Here is a 15,129-nt window from a genome sequence, read left to right on the forward strand (position 1 = left end):
CTTCTTAGGGTCTGTGGCATGTATCATGGGTATTCTGTACTTTTTGGCTAATATCCACTTATTAATAAGTATATACTTTGCATGTACTTTTGGGTCTAGGATATTTTCTAGGTCTGTTCGTTTACCTTTGAAATTATGAAATTGTTATCCTCATTTTAAATAGCTGAATAGTATTCCACATTTTCTGTGTCAGTTCTTCAGTTGAGGAACCTCTGGGTTATTTCCAACTTCAGGTTATTATGGATACTATGAACACAGTAGAGCACATGTGCTTTCAATATGGTGAACCATCTTCTACGTATATGCCCAGAAATAGTATAGCTGGGTCTCCAGATAGAACTATTTCGAGTGCTCGCTTCGGCAGCACATATACTAAAATTGGAACGATACAGAGAAGATTAGCATGGCCCCTGCGCAAGGATGACACGCAAATTCGTGAAGCGTTCCATATTTTTACACTACCTCAGAGTGAAAGGCTGGAAAACAACTTTCCAAGCAAATGGTCAGAAGAAGCAAGCTGGAGTAGCCATTCTAATATCAAATAAAATCAATTTCCAACTAAAAGTCATCAAAAAAGATAAGGAAGGACACTTCATATTCATCAAAGGAAAAATTCACCAAGATGAACTCTCAATCCTAAATATCTATGCCCCAAATACAAGGGCACCTACATACGTAAAAGAAACCTTACTAAAGCTCAAAACACACATTGCACCTCACACAATAATAGTGGGAGATTTCAACACCCCACTCTCATCAATGGACAGATCATGGAAAGAGAAATTAAACAGTGATGTCGACAGACTAAGAGAAGTCATGAGCCAAATGGACTTAACGGATATTTATAGAACATTCTATCCTAAAGCAAAAGGATATACCTTCTTCTCAGCTCCTCATGGTACTTTCTCCAAAATTGACCATATAATTGGTCAAAAAACGGGCCTCAACAGGTACAGAAAGATAGAGATAATCCCATGCATGCTATCGGACCACCACGGCCTAAAACTGGTCTTCAATAACAATAAGGGAAGAATGCCCACATATACGTGGAAATTGAACAATGCTCTACTCAATGATAACCTGGTCAAGGAAGAAATAAAGAAAGAAATTAAAAACTTTTTAGAATTTAATGAAAATGAAGATACAACATACCCAAACTTATGGGACACAATGAAAGCTGTGCTAAGAGGAAAACTCATAGCGCTGAGTGCCTGCAGAAAGAAACAGGAAAGAGCATATGTCAGCAGCTTGACAGCACACCTAAAAGCTCTAGAACAAAAAGAAGCAAATACACCCAGGAGGAGTAGAAGGCAGGAAAGAATCAAACTCAGAGCTGAAATCAACCAAGTAGAAACAAAAAGGACCATAGAAAGAATCAACAGAACCAAAAGTTGGTTCTTTGAGAAAATCAACAAGATAGATAAACCCTTAGCCAGACTAACGAGAGGACACAGAGAGTGCGTCCAAATTAACAAAATTAGAAATGAAAAGGGAGACATAACTACAGATTCAGAGGAAATTCAAAAAATCATCAGATCTTACTATAAAAACCTATATTCAACAAAATTTGAAAATCTTCAGGAAATGGACAATTTCCTAGACAGATACCAGGTATCGAAGTTAAATCAGGAACAGATAAACCAGTTAAAAAACCCCATAACTCCTAAGGAAATAGAAGCAGTCATTAAAGGTCTTCCAACCAAAAAGAGCCCAGGTCCAGACGGGTTTAGTGCAGAATTCTATCAAACCTTCATAGAAGACCTCATACCAATATTATCCAAACTATTCCACAAAATTGAAACAGATGGAGCACTATCGAATTCCTTCTACGAAGCCACAATTACTCTTATACCTAAACCACACAAAGACACAACAAAGAAAGAGAACTTCAGACCAATTTCCCTTATGAATATCGATGCAAAAATACTCAATAAAATTCTGGCAAACCGAATTCAAGAGCACATCAAAACAATCATCCACCATGATCAAGTAGGCTTCATCCCAGGCATGCAGGGATGGTTTAATATACGGAAAACCATCAACGTGATCCATTATATAAACAAACTGAAAGAACAAAACCACATGATCATTTCATTAGATGCTGAGAAAGCATTTGACAAAATTCAACACCCCTTCATGATAAAAGTCCTGGAAAGAATAGGAATTCAAGGCCCATACCTAAACATAGTAAAAGCCATATACAGCAAACCAGTTGCTAACATTAAACTAAATGGAGAGAAACTCGAAGCAATCCCACTAAAATCAGGGACTAGACAAGGCTGCCCACTCTCTTCCTACTTATTCAATATAGTTCTTGAAGTTCTAGCCAGAGTAATCAGACAACAAAAGGAGATCAAGGGGATACAGATCGGAAAAGAAGAAGTCAAAATATCACTATTTGCAGATGACATGATAGTATATTTAAGTGATCCCAAAAGTTCCACCAGAGAACTACTAAAGCTGATAAACAACTTCAGCAAAGTGGCTGGGTATAAAATTAACTCAAATAAATCAGTTGCCTTCCTCTATACAAAAGAGAAACAAGCCGAGAAAGAAATTAGGGAAACGACACCCTTCATAATAGACCCAAATAATATAAAGTACCTCGGTGTGACTTTAACCAAGCAAGTAAAAGATCTGTACAATAAGAACTTCAAGACACTGAGGAAAGAAATTGAAGAAGACCTCAGAAGATGGAAAGATCTCCCATGCTCATGGATTGGCAGGATTAATATAGTAAAAATGGCCATTTTACCAAAAGCAATGTACAGATTCAATGCAATCCCCATCAAAATACCAATCCAATTCTTCAAAGAGTTAGACAGAACAATTTGCAAATTCATCTGGAATAACAAAAAACCCAGGATAGCTAAAACTATCCTCAACAATAAAAGGACTTCAGGGGGAATCACTATCCCTGAACTCAAGCAGTATTATAGAGCAATAGTGATAAAAACTGCATGGTATTGGTACAGAGACAGACAGATAGACCAATGGAATAGAATTGAAGACCCAGAAATGAACCCACACACCTATGGTCACTTGATTTTTGACAAAGGAGCCAAAACCATCCAATGGAAAAAAGATAGCATTTTCAGCAAATGGTGCTGGTTCAACTGGAGGGCAACATGTAGAAGAATGCAGATCGATCCATGCTTATCACCCTGTACAAAGCTTAAGTCCAAGTGGATCAAGGACCTCCACATCAAACCAGACACACTCAAACTAATAGAAGAAAAACTAGGGAAGCATCTGGAACACATGGGCACTGGAAAAAATTTCCTGAACAAAACACCAATGGCTTATGCTCTAAGATCAAGAATCGACAAATGGGATCTCATAAAACTGCAAAGCTTCTGTAAGGCAAAGGACACGGTGGTTAGGACAAAACGGCAACCAACAGATTGGGAAAAGATCTTTACCAATCCTACAACAGATAGAGGCCTTATATCCAAAATATACAAAGAACTCAAGAAGTTAGACCGCAGGGAAACAAATAACCCTATTAAAAAATGGGGTTCAGAGCTAAACAAAGAATTCACAGCTGAGGAATGCCGAATGGCTGAGAAACACCTAAAGAAATGTTCAACATCTTTAGTCATAAGGGAAATGCAAATCAAAACAACCCTGAGATTTCACCTCACACCAGTGAGAATGGCTAAGATCAAAAACTCAGGTGACAGCAGATGCTGGCGAGGATGTGGAGAAAGAGGAACACTCTTCCATTGTTGGTGGGATTGCAGACTGGTAAAACCATTCTGGAAATCAGTCTGGAGGTTCCTCAGAAAATTGGACATTGAACTGCCTGAGGATCCAGCTATACCTCTCTTGGGCATATACCCAAAAGATGCCTCAAGATATAAAAGAGACACGTGCTCCACTATGTTCATCGCAGCCTTATTTATAATAGCCAGAAGCTGGAAAGAACCCAGATGCCCTTCAACAGAGGAATGGATACAGAAAATGTGGTACATCTACACAATGGAATATTACTCAGCTATCAAAAACAACGAGTCTATGAAATTCGTAGGCAAATGGTTGGAACTGGAAAATATCATCCTGAGTGAGCTAACCCAATCACAGAAAGACATACATGGTATGCACTCATTGATAAGTGGCTATTAGCCCAAATGCTTGAATTACCCTAGATCCCTAGAACAAACGAAACTCAAGACGGATGATCAAAATGTGAATGCTTCACTCCTTCTTTAAATGAGGAAAAAGAATACCCTTGGCTGGGAAGGGAGAGGCAAAGATTAAAACAGAGACTGAAGGAACACCCATTCAGAGCCTGCCCCACAGGTGGCCCATACATATACAGCCACCCAATTGGACAAGATGGATGAAGCAAAGAAGTGCAGACCGACAGAAGCCGGATGTAGATCGCTCCTGAGAGACACAGCCAGAATACAGCAAATACAGAGGCGAATGCCAGCAGCAAACCACTGAGCTGAGAATAGGTCCCCCGTTGAAGGAATCAGAGAAAGAACTGGAAGAGCTTGAAGGGGCTCGAGACCCCAAAAGTACAACAATGCCAAGCAACCAGAGCTTCCAGGGACTAAGCCACTACCTAAAGACTATATATGGACTGACCCTGGACTCTGACCCCATAGGTAGCAATGAATATCCTAGTAAGAGCACCAGTGCAAGGGGAAGCCCTGGGTCCTGCTAAGACTGAACCCCCAGTGAACTAGACTATGGGGGGAGGGCGGCAATGGGGGGAGGGTTGGGAGGGGAACACCCATAAGGAAGGGGAGGGGGGAGGGGGATTTTGCCCGGAAACCGGGAAAGGGAATAACACTTGAAATGTATATAAGAAATACTCAAGTTAATAAAAAAAAAAAAAAAAAGAACTATTTCGAAATTTCTACAGAACTGCAAGCTTGATTTTACGAATAGTCGCATCAATTTGCAATCCTACCAGCAATGGAGGAGTGTTCCTCTTTCACCACATCCTTGCCAACATGTGTTGTTGCTTGAAATTTTTGATCATAGTCTTTCTGATTGGTTAAGGTGGAATCTTGGGATCATTTTGATTTGCATTTGCCTGAGTACTTTTTTACTTAAAAATTTAAGCAAAGAAAAATTAAAGCAAAATAATGCAACTTACAAGCTTTTTATTCTGACAGATGTGCACAAATCTTGCCAACTATGTTTTAAATAACAGACTCCACGTAAACTTACCCTCCTAAACATGACCAGTATGTTAAAAACGAATCTTCTATTTTAAGTGATTACCATGCTGTGTTTTGAGCTCAGGGCTTTCCCATACTGTGAACCTCTTTATTGGTGAGCTGTGTCCCCCAGATTCATATACTTTCTCAGTCTCCTGAAGTAGAACATTATTTTGTCCTGTATGGCACAGGGGAAATGCTGCAATATTTAACGCAGAGTGGAACTGTTACATCAAAAATAACTTGCAGCGTATGAAAACATTTTTAAGTTAAACTATCTTTTGTAGTAATACTGAATTTAAAATGAAGTAGTTTTACTAACATCAGAATAGTAAAAGTGACTTTTTCAAAGAGTAAATACTAACTTTATGGGCATATTGGTTTTAAAAAGATTATAACCAATTAAAATAAACATGTCACCACAGGATGAAATAATGGTCAAACATATAAAAGTTTTAATTGCTGTACACATGTTTTCGGACCTTTTTTTTTGTAGAAAATGCTTTATGGTATTAGGTCAGTATACTGAGTATTTCCAAATAATATAAAAGCAATCTACAGACGTAATTAAGTTAAAATCATATCATCCAGAAACTTGTCTTCCTTAGTTTTTCACAGCAATTATTAAGAGTTCACTCCCAGATTTTTTTTCCAAGAAAGATTATTCCAGTAACTTTGAATGTTCAATCCGTGCAGTGGTCTAGTCAGGCTTTACTCCGTGTGTAAATTCCCTCTGAAATTCATAACTTGCTCTAAGCAGCTGCTTAGCTTCACCTGGAACACATTGGCTCCACTTAACGACTCACTGGGGATGTGGGCACTAGTCAGACACCAAAAGCACATCAGGATGCTAATGAACTCCCTCTCTCATCACAGTATACAGAGATGTCGCCTGTTGATGGGTAGACAATTTCATCTCTGTCTGCAGCAAGTGCATTCTTATGGTTATCAGGCAATGAAGTGCCTTTTTCTTTTAATACTTGCAACACCTCTTTGGCTACAAGTCCTTCCAATAGATTAAATTTACACTCTGACAGCAACGTAGATACATAAGCAAAAACCTGCTTCGCCCCTTCAGAGAACTCAGCGATACTAAACACTTTGTCGAAACAGGCCCAGATTAAGGGAGGCTTAAAATCAAGTCCCGACCCAGTTGATGGGATTAGAAAAAATTCTAGAATGATCATTCTGATTCTCTGGCATTGCTAGGGCTGCTCCTCAGTGCTGTAGCTGCAGCTGTGACTGGCAGGTAAAGAAGTGAGGGCTGGAGGATGTTCTGCCTGGCTGAGAAGGGGCCCCCGGGGACCCCAGGAACACAGCGCTGGGCTTGCCCAGGCCCAAGTGCAGCGGGGATTCAGAGCTGTGCTTGAGCCCAAGTTACAGTAGCACAGGCAGCAAAATTCAGTCAGCTTCACCTCGATGGTACTGAGAGTCTGTCCTGAGTCTGGTGGCCCAGTCAGACAGCAGCTGAGAAAGCAGGGGCAGAGGTAGGAGACAGGCTGACCTTTCACCTCTCATGTTTCCAGATTTTAACTTTGACAAAACTATACAAAGTTCAATGTTATTTACATTCAGCTTGATTGATTTTTGTCATTAATATTATTTATGATAATCATTCTTTATTCAGAAAGTTCCTAAAATTAAAATTGTCATATATCTTGAAGTCATTTCCTACTACTTGCCCTTACCACTCCCTGCAATAAATGTTTAAATGATCAAATTCTCCTGTCTGTGACTGAAAGATTGGATTATTAGAGTAGGTGCTAAGAGCAGTCCAATTGACAGAAACCTCAAGGATCTGGTCTATCAACCAAACCCTGGTAAAAAGTTCTCTTCAGCTGTATGCACACTGCATCTTGCTTCTGTGGTAGTCACTGGGAAATGAGGTGGACACAGTTGCTGAGATGGTAAAGTAAAAGGCAGTATGTAAATGTAGGGAAACGGTTCCACTCAAAACGGGATCTTCCCTACGTTAGCAACATAAACAATCTCTGATGCTTCCTTTGTTTCCAATCAGAAGAGGCTACTGGTGCTGTAAGTCTGCCTCTACTCTTCAATTCCAGGGAGCAGTAAGGAGTTATCAGGAATTTTGTGCTAGAGGTTCAGAGTTGAAAGTGCTGAAGCTGAAAGTTCTGTACCACACAGAAAGACAGCCACTACTTCATCACCACTGCTATGCTTGTGAGGACTAGTCCTTATAGGAAACAATATGGTGACACAAAGCCATCTTTGACGTGGCCTATAAATATCTTAGCATTATACTCTTAGACTTTCTGATAGTTCCCCACATAACTTGCAGATCCCAGCCCATGCAGCCCTTTGGCTTTACACAGCAGACCACATCAGCTTCAGCAATTCCAGCTCTGACCAGGCCTACTAGGTGGTGGAAAGTTCTGGTAGCATTGCAATGACAAAATACAAAGTGTGAGACGTGACAGCCTCCTGACTTTTCAGAAATACTATAATGCAGTATTTCAACTACTAGAGGCTTTCCATCCCATTAAATCCTGGACATTTTTGTTTTTGAGGCTGCTGTTAAGCCAACCAAAATCTGAGGAAAAGCATAATTCACTTATTCAATATTTGATGACAAATACTGGATGATCTTGAGCCAAGTGCTCCTAACCAAAGGGTCACATTCTCTGCCCACTACTGACAATGCTTCTCAAGTCCTCTTTCCCCTGCCAGACACCCATATGTAAAGATACTGAAAGAAACATTGAGCTTCCCCCAGAAATTATCCTTCAACTGTTTCCATGTCTCCAACGCATCCTACAGCTAGCACAGTGAGAACTAGGACACTGAGTCATAATTCCAGTGGGTTCCAGTAGCATGGGGACTTTTCTGATGCTCTGCTACAGCCTGGAGAGGGTCTGTAACATGTAAAACCAAACATCGTTACCAGGTCACTGTGGCTACACTTTAGTCTCAGCACACAGTAACTTCCCCTCAGTGTCTTCTGTAAACACCCTTGCTGAATTCCAAGGGATCCTGAGCACCTCCTACATTTCAGAAAGCCATGAGAGACCAGAGAATTGGCTTAAGGAGAACAGAGCTCCTCTGTAATAATGTAGCTACACAATCATAAGTTGGTACATGGGGGAGGGTGTTCACCTCCACAGTTAGGAAGAGTCCATAATGGCTCTCCTCAGAACCATTAAATCATAGTGAAGCTGTGGTCAGAGCCTATGTTCACAGCTTATGCCCAATTTTAACAGGGGTGTCTCCGTACTTCATTATTCAAAGAGTATTGCTGAAGATTAGTTACGAATGTTTCCCATCATGTTAAAGAAAAGCTTCTCTATTAGCAGCTTACCTCATTTTCTTCAAGGAACAGCGTCTGTATGAAACATCTTTTGAAAACTTTTGTCTAATATTTTCTGCTAACATTCTATATTAAAGAACTCAACACAATAGTTAAAATTTTTCATGTTGTCTCTCTCAGCAGTGGTCTTCTTTCTGTCATTTATATTAGATTCACAAAATAAAAAGGAAGCTTTCATATTTCTATAGTCCATAAAAGTTTTTCTGGTCAGCAACTTCTAGTGGCTGTCTCAGACCAACAAGCTGGCATCAGTTACCCTTTAGCACCACCATCTATATGATGTTTTCTGAATGGCAGAACCCAACCAAACTGTCTAGTGCAGAATGGGAGGGCACAAGAGAGCAAGTGAGGCAGGGAAAACAGGAAATGACTCACTGTTTGCTAGACATCTCTTAAAAAAGTAACAGTTCTATATTTGTCTCCTTTCGTTCCCATCCAATCTCATTCTATCAGGCTTGAACTAGATGGAAACGGTTCTAATATTTGGGATATGGGCAGTAAAGTCCTTTATCTATTTTAGTGATTTGTTGTCTTAATTGTGTTTATATGACACCACTAAGTGCGTGCGACCCTTATGACCTGATTCAGGTTGCTTAGATACTCAGGAGACATGCAAAGTGCACTTCTGTTAGTAGAATATATCCTTAAATAGAGTCTGTATTAAATACACAGAGACAATAATGTGGGGCTACCCCTGGGAAAGGTGTACTTTCTAAAGCTTGTCCAGTTCACAGGACAAAAATTGGACACCTGTTAACCTCACCCTCCACAATGCACTGACTCATTAGAGAAGTTACTAGGAACTCTGAGTTCCTTACCATGAGACACGCTTGCTCACTTGTAGGGAAGGCATCTATGGTGGCACGTTAATTCTCAGCTTTGCTCATTGCCCTAGCTCGCTTCCGGTTGCTGTGATAAACATTGCGAACAAAAGCAAACCATGGAGAAAAGGATTTATTTCATTTTACAATTCCAGGTTGATCAAGGACAGAAGTCAGGACAGGAACTCAAAGCAAGAACCTGGAACAGACATGCCTAGAACAGAAATCATGGGGGAATGCTGCCTGCTGGTTTGCTCTTTGGCTCGTACTCAGCAAGCTTCCTATACTACACAGCCCAAATCTACCTGCTCAGAAATGCTACCATCCACAGTAGCTCAACCTCCCCCAATCATCAATCATGACACTGTCTCACACAGACCCACCATAGCCAGGCTTGTCAAGGTCTGATCTTAAGTGAACTCCGATATTTCCCTCCCACATAACTCTAGATAATGTTAAGTTGATAATAAAAATGAACCAACAGACTCATTTTATCAGGTCCTTCTGACTTTAATATTCTGATTACCAATCGATTTCTGACTGGCTGTGTAATATATCTAATAGGAAGAATAATTCAGAATATCCTTTCCCTGAGTGTGATTCCTGACATAACTACACAGCTTTATTGTTTTGGTATTTAACTACTACCCTCTGTTTAGATACTATCCAAACTCATTCTATTACCTTTTGTTCTTACACTCACATATTTACTTTGTGTCCAAGAGTCTGTGTACAGACTGTGCTTGCCATGGAGTACTTTGAGTTCAAAGGACAAATTCAAGAATTAATTCTCTCCTTCCATCATGTGAGTCCTTGGGATAAGAAAGCCTGGCAGAAAGTGTCTTTCCCAGCTGAATGATCGTGTCAGTTGACCATTGGTTTTAATCTTATCCTGTTACAGTGTTTAGAGCAGGACATACCATGTTTTCCAAATACCGATCATCTGAAGTGACAGTGACAGGACTTTTAGAAAGTAAGAAGAAAAAATGTAACAGATAATATAAAATGTTTGTCTGGTTGAATGACTGGCTGGTTCTCCACCTTCCTTTTAAGTGCCAACCAGGAATGTCATAGTCTCTTATACTGCAATTCTCTACCTCTGTCACAGAGCCGGTTATCATGAGGTGGATATGCAACTGTGAGGTCCCTTGGAGAGTAAGCAGTGGGATGTACACTGTTGCCAATGAGCAGTCATAATAATCAAAACAAAATAAAACCAAGAAATGTCTGCACAACTGAGGCCTTGACCGCTGAGAGCCCTTGTGAATCTGGAACAAGGTAATCATTCTAAATCCTCAGCATGCTCAGAACTCTCCCCTCAAGGGCAACCTCACATTGGGCTAACCTTACATAACTCGTCCCATTAATGAGACTGGTCCCCATCTTGCCTCTTCTGTCTGAATAGCACTAAAGCATTTCTTTACCTTTATGTAGCCTAGAAGTTACCTCCTGTTGGTCCTTAGTATTATATTTATGTAAGGGAGGCAAAAAACGTTTATGCTGTACTTCCCAAAGTAGAATTTCCTCTTAGGCCTGAGCACTCCAGATCTACTGTTCTAAGTTACATTGGTACCTGGCTGCTGTGTTGCTCATTCTCCTCAAGACCAATTCAGTCTTAAAGCCTACAGTAAAGCTTTTCAGTATGGGGAGAAATTTGTGTACTGTTCAATTGTTCTGTTCCCTCTATGGTTTATTCCAAAGAACACACTGAAAGTTTGATTAATTTTAAACAATCTAAAAGTTGGCCTATCACATTTGTGCCTAGATATCTACCCTGACTTATCTACAACAAAGAGGATAGGCTATATTAAAGCAAATATAGCTTGACTTTATTTTCAATCCTTTTGCCTTTGTTTTTCTTATCTTTCTTATCCTTAAGTTGCCTAGTTACACATCCTCACCCTTTGGAAAACCTAATGTCCTCATTCTACTTTCCATGACCTATCATGTGCTTCATGCTTTTATAAACTACAGCTCTAACTTTCTCATGGCTACAAATTCTAGGCATCAAAAAATGCATCATTATTGCACAGGCAAGGTTCTGGTCCAATATGAAAGGTTTCAGACTTTTCTGCAATTTTTCCCCCAGTATTTGATGTTCCCTGTCTCAGTTCTTAAGCTGTTTTTTCAGAGTCTCAAATTACATCAAAAAAAGAACTTCATGAAGTTTACCATTTCATTTCCATCTTTCAAACTGGCCATGGCATGGAAATATTCTGAGTGAACAGGGAGAAACTCTAAGGATATAGTAGCTGTTCTCATCCTTCAGGAGAAAGTCACCTGGCCTTTACCAACTGTGCACATTTGCGTATTGAGAGGAATCATTGGACAGGTTCTTTTAAAAATAGGTAATGATCCTTTAAAGGATGGAGCCTCATTTTATAACATGTAATTTTGCTAACCACTCTGTTTAGGAAACCGGCTCACTCTGGTTTCCCAGCACCCATAACTCCTCTTGACGCAGGAGTTTGGGGCTGCGTTGGTCATGCCACTTGAGATTACTGGATCTCACAGGATGCTGCATGGCAGACACACCCCAGGGTGACTCACTGAGTGGGAAGTTTAAAAAGATGGTTTTCTTCAGTCATCAATTAGATAAACCACATTTTCCAGGAGAAAAACAGTATCTTGGAAAAGTTCTTTACAGCGCTTTCTTGGTCATGCTGTTTGGGTCTTCTCTTGTTGCAAAGGGAAGTGTGACTTTAACCTTAATTGCAATAACAAATTAGCCAGTAAAAAAAATGCCTCAATGCCTCTCTCTCTCTCTCTCTCTCTCTCTCTCTCTCTCTTTCTCCCTCCCTCCCTCCCTCCCTCCCTCCCACCCTCCTTCAGAAGGAGATACTTGCATTTTGACACTGATAAAATTAGTGCTTCCGTCCACTTTGCTGTGACCTCAGCACTGTGGTTTTGGCCAACCATGTGGTGGATAAGCTGTAGCTGCTGGCTTGAGCTGTTTCCAACATCCTGCTAATGCTCTCAGACATTTTCTGTCCTGCTTTCATTAGGACTGCATTGACAATACTCCTCAGAAAAACCATTTGTAGTGTGAACCTTTTTGAAAAGGCAAGTTGTATTTAAGGGGTATAGCAAGAAGAATTAGGCAGCAAAGAACCATTCAGACTTGCTCTCCTTAGGTTTGGTTTTGTTTGTGTCGTTTGTTTGGATTTCTTGGAAATACTGTAGATACTTTGCACTGTCTTATAGGAGCGCTGAAGAAGGAGAGTTCACAATTCTTATCATGCGGTAGCCAGTTCACTGTATGCACACTGGCTGACACATTCTAAGAAGCTTTTCTTTAGCATGTAAACACACAAAGAATGTACAAAATCTCTCAGTGTTTGACTCACTCTTTGAGATCAACATATCCTCAGTTATTTATATGAATGCCAAATAGAAACTCCAAGCCTGAGGATCTATATGAAAAGAGTAATATAAACATCTGGATCAGAGATAAATCACTGATTCTCACCTCCTCAAGCACTCCTCTTGAGAGGGAAAGTAGACCTCCAGTGTCTGAATTCTGGGAACCCAGGAACACTCACATCCCTCTGCGGGTTTGTCTATGAGAACTTTGTCTTCATCAGAGGAAGTTTACAGTACTCAGAAGCAATACGAGCTCAATAAATTCAGATAAAAATAGTGACAAGAGAGGGGGAGCGATGCACACATAGCAATGCTGCTATATATTGTGTATAATATCTGTGTGTAATCTATGCCATAATTCATTTGGTTCTCATATTGGAAAAAGACAGCACTCTCTCTATTTCACAAATGAAAGAACTTTTACTTAGATTCAAAGTTTGCTTCACTGAGAAGCCTAGGAAGTTGTTGATCTTGGCTTTAAGATGTGAACCCTTAAATCTTAAATAATGCTGCTTCAACCAAGTTATATTTTATCTCTGGGATTAGATATTAGACCACTTGTTTCCACTTTAATTTCATTAGGTTCTCTTTGAAAGTGATTCTCAGAAGAATGGTGGGAAAAAAGACTCCGGGGAGATAAGTCTGTGGTCTTCATGGTGGTGCTTTGATTCCTTGTCATAGCCACTGGCTTCACCACTGTCTGCCCTGGGGTTTACAAGTTGGAAGCTGAAGTGATAATATAGTTCTTTGAGATATAGCTGAATAAATCACCCAAAACTTTCCATAGGCCTTGCTTTCTTAGATATCGTAGGAACCATCCACTCTTCGAGGAGGAGGGATTTACAGGAAACCTGGCCTATGCGTCAATTGCCTTCCCAGAGTAATTCAAACAAATCTGTAATGTAGTAGGACAATTTCTTGGAGGACATCCACTGGAAAGCACAGACTTCTGTAGTGGGGGCTCATGAGCAGACCCAGAGCTGAAAGTGGGCATCACCAAGCTGTGTTTTAAAAAGCTCTGCAGTGATAGAGAACACAGCTGAGCAAAGGCTGGTGTTGATACACATCCTCTATAAGTACAGAGGGTTCCACAGATCTCCTAACAAGGCTGGTCTTTTACTCCTAAGCAACTTATCCTATCTGTCACTTTGTGTTTAAACTTCCCTTTCTTTTAAACAGGTGTCAGAAGTTACTTTTGTAAGCCAAAGTTGAGAAGTTTACTAGGAATGTTTAATCAGAATCATCATATTATGTTCAGAATAATAGATAGATTTGGAGAAGTCAGTGATTGCTAAAATGTAGGTAAAAATTAGAGCCACATTAGATCATAAAGGTACTAACTTATTAATGGACTAATCTATTCATGAACTCAGCATGACAGGGCATTAGAAATAGCATCTTCTTGGAGGAAGTCACTGAAATCATGTCTTTGAAAGACAAGCTTGATCTTGTCCCTGGCTTTTTCTTAGTCTCTTTGTTTCCTGGCTGCCATCAAGTGAGCAAATTTGCTTCATTATAACTTTCCATTGAGGTATGATACTTCACCACAAGCTCCTAAACAATTGGGCCTGGCAGCACAGACCTTTGAGACCATGAGCCACATTCCTCATTTATGTTTTTACATGTGATTCTTTTTACTGAAACGAGAAAAAAACCTTTCACTAATTGGTAGAATCACAGAAATTATAAAAAAATAACTAAGGTATTTTAACAGTTAAAACAGTTTAGATAGCCACCACTCAATATTTATCTCAAAGAAACTTGGAAGTCAAAACCCTAAGTGACTTAAGAGCTTTGAGTAGTTCAGGCCACTCACTCACTAGGTATGTTCCCTTATCAGGCATTTGAAGCTGAACTTTCCCTTCTGTAATTGCCTACATACTATGGTTCAGTCTATTTGCATCATCTGTAAAACATTGCCTTTCTTTTCACATTAATTAGCAAGTTGATTCTCTCTCTCTCTCTCTCTCAATCTCTCTCTCTCAATCTCTCTCTCTCAATTTCTCTCTCTCAACCTCTCTCTGTGTGTGTGTGTGTGTGTGTGTGTGTGTGTGTGTGTGTCTGTCTGTCTGTCTGTCTGTCTGTCTGTCTGTATTTCTTGGGGAAGCACGCAGAGTTCAAAGGACAATCTTAAGGAGTTGATTCTCTCCTTCCACCATGTGGATTTCAGGGATCAAACTCAGGTTGTGACACTTGGTGCACCTTTATGTAGACTTTGATTTTTCAAAACCTACTTTAATTATGGTTCTTTAATATGTCAACCCCCTTCTAGCCCACCACCCACCAAAGTAGTGGAAAAGAAAAGTTAATAGGGAACAGGGATTGTGGGCCTGTTTAGAAATAAGTCTTTGGGGCGATTCCAATCTTTATTTTCGGCAGACCACTCCTCTAGCAAAACACCAACACAAGTCAGCAGCTGAAGTCTAGTCCAGTCAGCAATCAGCAC

At 40.0% G+C, this 15,129-nt stretch overlaps 1 non-coding gene and 1 pseudogene across 1 annotated transcript; one reads left to right on the forward strand and one right to left on the reverse strand.

The window, feature by feature from the left end:
* The first annotated feature begins 348 nt into the window (after nt 1–348).
* LOC120098033 (U6 spliceosomal RNA) lies at nt 349–455 on the forward strand. Its single transcript, XR_005495962.1, has one exon. It is a non-coding gene; the product is annotated as a U6 spliceosomal RNA (small nuclear RNA).
* A 5,380-nt stretch (nt 456–5,835) lies between these two features.
* On the reverse strand, nt 5,836–7,401 carry Maip1-ps1 (matrix AAA peptidase interacting protein 1, pseudogene 1; annotated as a pseudogene).
* Nucleotides 7,402–15,129: the final 7,728 nt, after the last annotated feature.

Source organism: Rattus norvegicus, chromosome 17, assembly GCF_036323735.1.
Source record: "Rattus norvegicus strain BN/NHsdMcwi chromosome 17, GRCr8, whole genome shotgun sequence".
NCBI classification, from domain to species: Eukaryota; Metazoa; Chordata; class Mammalia; order Rodentia; family Muridae; genus Rattus; species Rattus norvegicus.